The sequence below is a fragment of the Nicotiana tabacum genome, chromosome 3 (assembly GCF_000715075.1).
Source record: "Nicotiana tabacum cultivar K326 chromosome 3, ASM71507v2, whole genome shotgun sequence".
NCBI classification, from domain to species: Eukaryota; Viridiplantae; Streptophyta; class Magnoliopsida; order Solanales; family Solanaceae; genus Nicotiana; species Nicotiana tabacum.
In genome coordinates, this window is record NC_134082.1 from 25,421,102 (window position 1) to 25,427,101 (window position 6,000).

Sequence of the window (6,000 nt, forward strand, 5' to 3'; positions counted from 1 at the left end):
TCTCGCTTTAATAATTCAAAAAATTTAAAATGCATATGTAGATAAAAACACACTTTGCCAACACTCCTATAATGATTTATCTGAATGCACATTATATGAAATGTTAATAGATTTTACACTTTTTGAGAATTATATTATATAACGATACCTTCATGTTGGTTAAGATAATGATAGTAATAATAAATATTAATTTTTACCTTAATTTTTATGATAACCATTTTATTTTTTTCTAGAAACACATGTAGTTTGGTTTAAACAATATCCATCCAATTAAATTGTGCGTATGATAGTTAAACCTAATAATATGGAGTCTTTTTTTATTTTTTGTATATTTCAATTTGATTTTCAATAAGGAATAACATGAAATTCATATTATGTCCTTGAGCAAATAGAGTTTATTTTTTAAGGCATGAAGAATATAATATTATTACAATATATATTTGAGTACGAGTTAGCATATTATTGTGTTATGTCGAGTAACTGAAGCAAATGCTCAATTCATATACCGAAATCATGATAACATATTAGAATAATTTTATGTGATATACGTAATTTTTTCTTTATTAAGTTGGCTATATATTATCAATATTTATCATTTTCAAGAGTTTGTATTTTTTTTTTAATTTTATTTTATAACTCAATTACATAGGTTAATAATATTTGTGTAATTTTTAAAAATATACTAACTGATATGAAGTACACTCTAAATCTAGTTTGATAAAAATCTCGCTACTTTTTTAAAACTAAAAAATCCAGTTAAAGAGGATAAGTAGTGTCTAATTTTTTTTTATTTATAGGAAAAAACTCCCTATAATAATGTGGCATGCGTGTACCAGAACAGGCGGTTTATGGGTAAAAGTTAAAACAACCTCTTTGTCTCTTTGATATATATACTCCTTTTTTTTTTAAGCGAAAACAGAATAAACACCTTAGTCAGTCACAGACCTTCTAAAAAATCAGAAACAAATTCCCAAATTATAGTTTATTAAAATTTATATTTTAACGCACAAACTTTTAGCCATATATCTGTAACCATTCCAACAAAAAATCAACTGTATCTTGTTTGTCGTTACATATATATATATATAGACTGGTCATTGTCTTAAATTAAGGCTTTAGTAAGAAACAGTTTTAAAAAGACCATGCCTTTGGTGTGATCTTATTACTATTATTACTCGGTCAGTTTCAATTTAGATTACAAATTTTCTTTATTAGTCTGTTCAAAAAATAATGATATATTTTTATAATTAAAAATAATTTAATTTTAAAATTTTTATTTTATTCATTATACCCTTAATAAAAAACTTTTATAATCACAAAAATATCATTATACTTCATCTAAATTAAAACGGAATAAGTATTACTACTATTAAGAGTTAGGAAGCCAAGGCAACAGCAAACATTGTTCTCCTTACGCGAAAGTTCCATTTTTAGAAAAATAGTCATTGCATATATTAAGTAGTGAAATTTTTTCTCTAGGCGGTGACATGACATGACATCGCATATTCTCCCTCCGGTACAAAATAAGTAATTTTTTTGTCTTTTTTTTTGTGATCCAAAATAAGTAATTTTTTCAGATTTTAAAAATCAATTAATTATTTTTTTTTCTACATTGCCCTTGGAGTAAATAGTATTGGAGTATGTGTTAGGAATATTTATGTGAAGAGATAGTAAAAATTAATATGATTAATTTTATTATTAATTAATGTTAATATGTAGATTTCTTAATTCGTAGGAAAACAATTAAAAAATCACTTGTTTTGGACGAAAGCGAATATTAAGTAGTGAATTTCTTACGCCATGAATTCTGTTACCACAAGACTATTGTCAACAAATTCTGAACCTTTTTTGGTTCTGAATTCTTTATTATTATTTTTCTACTAAACAGTTATCTTTTCTTGGTGGAGCCGAAAAGTACATGATCTTTTCCTTTTTTTTTCTCTAACTGAATCTTTAAGGAAAAGTTGCATCATCTGCACTCACGCGCCCCTCACCTGATACGTAGAGTAATAGAGACAATAAATAATGCTTAAATTTTTGTCTCGTTGAGTTAGTTCATGCTTTTGATTGATTTTTGAAATAAATCTCCAAGTACAGTCAAGAAATTTATTTATATGAAAAACATCACCTTTCTACATAAGAAAATCATGTTTAGCCCATAAAATAGGGAAAAATATAATTAGGCAATATTTAAGTAAATATTTCAAAATCCTAGCAGGAGTAAGTAATTAACGGAACTGGCAGCTAATTAACTACATTATACTAGCCGAAGCAAAACAGATCTCCAAAATCTAATCCCTAGTTTATGGAAAATCTCACCATAAAATATCTCAACAATTTATACCTTATTAGCAATTTTCTATTATTTTACTAATCTCGATTTAATAGGGAATCTAATTTTTATTTTACTTTTTTTAGTATCTTATTTGTTTGTGGTATATAATATATGTAGGTGCATTTAATTGTGTTATATATGATTCAAGTATTCAACCATAAATATTGATGGTATATAAATAATACTATAATATGTGTATATGTGCATTTAGATTTGTATGTCTTATTATATCTGTAGTATAATTATGGTATATTTTACATTCTTATGTATTTATTATTTCGATATGCAATGGATGTATATTAAAGCTGAGTTGTAGCGTTATTTTTATATAGCTGTTGAGTTTGAGACTTAAAGCTATTGTATTTGACTATATATGTTTTTTTTAAGGTATAGGAATGGTATTTCATATAGATTGAGTGTGTTTGTTAATCTATATCTATATACTATATTAAAAATACGAAGACCCTTAGTGAAATGATGTTCACCTTTTTTACCCTTTTAAAATATAGTTTATATAATATCACGTTTTTTTTAATGAAATTGTAAAGCTGAATTGTGGTAGACTCTCTCTAAGTGCTCTCAGCTCACGTTAGTTAACATGCGCTGAATCTGGTCATCCATGGCGAGAGGGAGGGGAAGAGGACGGGGAAGGCCCAAAAAAAAATCGTAATTACTAACATAGAAAGATCTACTAGCTCACACAGTAAAACAACAGAAAGGGAGAATGATCTGCAAACACCAGATCTGGAACTAAACTCGGACACTAGAGCTCAATTGAAGAACAATGGGGGTGCATCTAGCTCAGGAGTTTCGAAGAAGCTAGATCTCACAACACCTCCAGCAATTGCATCAAAAGTGCAATTGGAGGAAAAAACAAAGGACCATGGTCTGCATGCTATAGTAGCTAATGCAACAGTAACAATTGAGGAGGAAGAACAAGGAGTGATGAATCATGCCTTGGCGACAAAAGCTGTAGACCCTAAACCATGGTCTAACCTATTCCAGAAGAACAGATCTACAGCAAATGGTATGTCTCTATCATATATTCCCCCGGAAATTGTCAATGGCCAAGTAGTTATTCAGTTGGACAAGGAAGAGGTTGAATCTGAGACTGAGAAGTGGAAATGTGCTTTAATTGCTTACATCTTAGGGGATACCCTGGGATATAATACTATAAAAGAGATATATAAATGTTAATTGGGCAAGTGTGAGGGAACCAAATGTATTTCTCCATGAGGAAGGTTACTACATTATCAGATTCCATTCGGAGTCTGATATGAAAGAGATTTACTATTCTGGACCTTATACAATCAATAATAGGCCTATAATTTTGAAGCCTTAGACCTCAGACTTTGATTTTAAAAAGGAATTTCCCACTTAAATTCTCCTGTGGGTTAATTTTTCAAAATTACCTTTGAACTGTTGGGGAGTTAATTCATTGAGTAGAATAGCAAGTGCAATTGGAACTCCTATTTTTGCTGATGAATGCACAACTAAAAATACCAAAATCTCATATGCCAGAATGTTGATAGAGGTTAATGTGACTAGACCTTTGTGTGATGAAGTATGGGTTAGAGATCCAAAGGGTAAACAATTCTTGCAAGATGTCTACTATAAGTGGAAGCCTAAATTTTGTGAGCATTGTCAAAAGGTTGGTCATTCATGTGCTCCTCATGGTACTGGTAATAAGTAGGAGATTAAGCAACAGATTAATCAAAAAGGGAAAGCAAGGGAAACTAAGAAAGTGACTATGGAATGGAGAACAAAAGGCAAGGTACAACAAAGTGATACTCTAACTGCACAACCTATACCAGCTGACCAGCAGAGACAACAACAAACAACAAAGGTTCAACAAATGCCAAACATTTCAGCAACCTCCAGGCCTGAAAGTAGCCAAGGACAACATTAGTCTGTGCCCCCAAGTAGTCCAAATAAGATTATGCTGAGTAACAACAATCGAGGGAAGCAAGTGTAGAGCAGCCCTAAGTTTAATTTGACAAATTTTCCTTTGTTGTCTGCTATAAAACTGAGAAATCCTTTTGAGGTACTACTATGTGGGTCTGGGGATGTGCAACAACTACCCCTTGACATGGGAGGAGGACACTTAATATGCTGATTAATTAGCTATTCTGGAATGTGAGGGGAGTCAATGAAAGGTATAAACAGAAGGAATTGACTAACTACATCAAAAACAAAAATGTCAAGATAGCTGGCCTAATGGAAACCAGAGTGAAAGAGCACAATTTCAAGAGAATTACCAAAGCTATTACTCCAGATTGGGAAGGGATAAACAACTACCAATATGATCATAATGGTAGGGTATGGGTATTATGGGATCCAAGATAGTATAGTGTGAAGTTAATCAAAGCTGAGGCTCAATATGTTTATTGTCAACTTTTAGGGAAGATAGATTGCTTAATAACAGTAGTCTATGGACACAAAACAATTGAGCAAAGGAAAGCACTATGGGCAGATATACATAACTTGGCTGCAAACATAATCACTCCTTGGCAAATTAGAGGAGATTTCAATGTTCTTCTATATTCTCAAGATAGACTAATGGACAATCCTATAACATATGCTGAAACTCAAGACTTTGCCAGCTGCATTCAAACTCTGTAGTTAAATGAATTGCTATGGAAGGGTGATTACTATACTTGGTCGAACAAGCAAGATGGAACTGATAGAATCAGCAGCAGAATAGATAGGATGTTTGGAAACTTTGAATGAATGATACAATGGGGACAAGTACAAAATGAATATGATTTGCCTCAAATATCTGATCATTCACCTATGGTTCTTTAAATTTCCATGAATTCAAGGCCTGGCAAAATCCCATTTAGATTTCTAAATGTTTGGGCAGACCATGGCTGTTTTGTACAAATAGTGCAGGAAGTATGGGAGCAGAATGTGACAAATTGGAGAATGAATAATATATGGTTGAAGTTGAAAGCCTTGAAACCTAGACTTAAGAATTTATATAATGAGGTGTTTAGATCTATTACTGACAAGATTGACAAGGCTCGTGGAGAACTTCAAGATATACAAGAGAAGATTACCACAAATTATACTGATGGCCTACTGGAGCAAGAGAAAACTGTCCTTTACCAGCTGGAAAAATGGTCTCTCATAGAGGAAAGTGTCCTCAAATAAAAATCAAGAGCAAGGTGGATTAAGCTTGGGGATTCTAATTCCAAGTACTTTTCTACTATGCTAAAGGAGAGGAATCAAAGGAAGCAGATTAAGGAACTCACATCCCTAGATGGGAAGAAGTTGAATGATGCTGATAAGATCAAGCATGAAATTATAGAGTTCTACAAATCACTGATGGGGACTGCAACACCAAATCTACCTGCAATAAATAGGGAGATCATGAAGCAAGGACCTATGTTATCCCAACAGTAAAGAAGGCAGCTACTTGCAGAAATCTCTGATCAAGAGATCTTTGAAGGACTGCAGAATATTAGGGATGACAAATCACCAAGGGTAGATGGTTTCAATGCATGCTTTTTTAAGAAAACATGGCCTATTATCAAAGATGAGGTCTGTGCAGCTGATAAAGAATTCTTCACTACTAGTAAATTGTATAAGGCTCTTAATTGCACTACCCTTACACTAATACCAAAAGTGGACAAACCAGTCACAGTGAAAGACTTTAGACCCAT